The sequence below is a fragment of the Geospiza fortis genome, unplaced genomic scaffold, assembly GCF_000277835.1.
Source record: "Geospiza fortis unplaced genomic scaffold, GeoFor_1.0 scaffold55, whole genome shotgun sequence".
Lineage (NCBI taxonomy): Eukaryota > Metazoa > Chordata > Aves > Passeriformes > Thraupidae > Geospiza > Geospiza fortis.
In genome coordinates this window covers 1094242-1095360 of record NW_005054308.1, presented here as the reverse complement: position 1 = coordinate 1095360, position 1119 = coordinate 1094242, and the positions used below count along the sequence as shown (strand labels likewise).

The window sequence follows — 1119 nt, the reverse complement described above, 5'->3', positions numbered from 1 at the left end:
AATCCTGCCCCTTTCCCTCCCTCACACCGCCACGCCGTGCCTTTCGCCTCAAGTAAGTAGCTGCTCGGGTTTCCTCCCAGAAACAAAACAGCCGTCTTTTTGGGGGCTGGGGGCAATTCGTCATGTCGTTTTCACTACCTGTTCCCATTTGTAAGAATCGGGATTTTACAGATTGAGGAATCACACTTTTCCGGCTGAAACAGACAAGATGGTGTGGGTGATAAATTTCTCATTTATGTATTCAATAGGAAAAAAACCCCAAACAACTAAGTTAAAGATCGTTTAAGCATTATTAAAATCAAAACACCCACGGCCCCCACCCCATTTTTCAGCTTCTCGTTCCGTGGCTGGTTTTACAGAACCACTCTCCCTGCTCACCAGCGGAGGTTTCTGCTCTCACACAGCCGGGCTGTTTCACTGCCAAACCTCTTGAAGTATAGCCCTAAAAGGAAGATGGTGGATATGCTGTGCAGTGAATCATTTGACTTTAGATGTATAATAGGCACTTTTTTTTTTTTTTTTTGCTTTTTGCAATCATATGATAAGACCAGGAGGTCTCAAGATAAAGCACTTTAATCCTGCACTGTGAAATCCACCTGTAAGTGCTAACTTTGGAGCACATCTGACATTCCTGAGCTGTTTCTGAGTGTCTGCTATTAATTGCCATTACACCACAGAAATGTGTCATTTGCCACACCTGAATATGACCAGGTATCAATATGAACCTGATGCTGAAGGTTGGTAATATTTGGTGCTGGAATGACAAGAATTTTTGATTTCCATATTAAGAAGAATTTAAGCAATGCCAAAATATCTTTGATCTGGTGTATGCACTGATAGTCAGAGAACACTTGTTCCAGGCCCAGAGCACCCCTGTGCCATGTGTAGTGAAACCTACTCTCAGTCTGGCTATCCTAGCAAAAAGCAATTGAAGATATCTCAAGCAAATTCAATATATGTGGATATCATGGTGCATTATGTGTGGAAAATTAATGTATATCCTTGGGTTTTGGAAATATAAAGGTTCCATTGAGCCATGTTTGGGTTGATCTGCATAACCCACTATTTTTGCTAGCTGTAAATACACCACTATCTAAATGTGTCTGTAGCAGTAACATT

General features: G+C 41.5%; 1 protein-coding gene across 2 annotated transcripts in view; it reads right to left on the bottom strand.

Annotated features, from left to right (window-relative positions):
* The window catches only part of GABRB2 (gamma-aminobutyric acid type A receptor beta2 subunit), a 140318-nt gene extending 139927 nt beyond the window's left edge, over window positions 1-391 (bottom strand). For both annotated transcript variants that reach the window (XM_031055166.1, XM_031055165.1), the window contains exon 1: window positions 379-391. The gene's annotated coding sequence lies outside the window, so the exon portion shown is untranslated. The remainder of the gene's footprint in view (window positions 1-378) is intronic.
* Between the last annotated feature and the right edge of the window lie 728 nt (window positions 392-1119).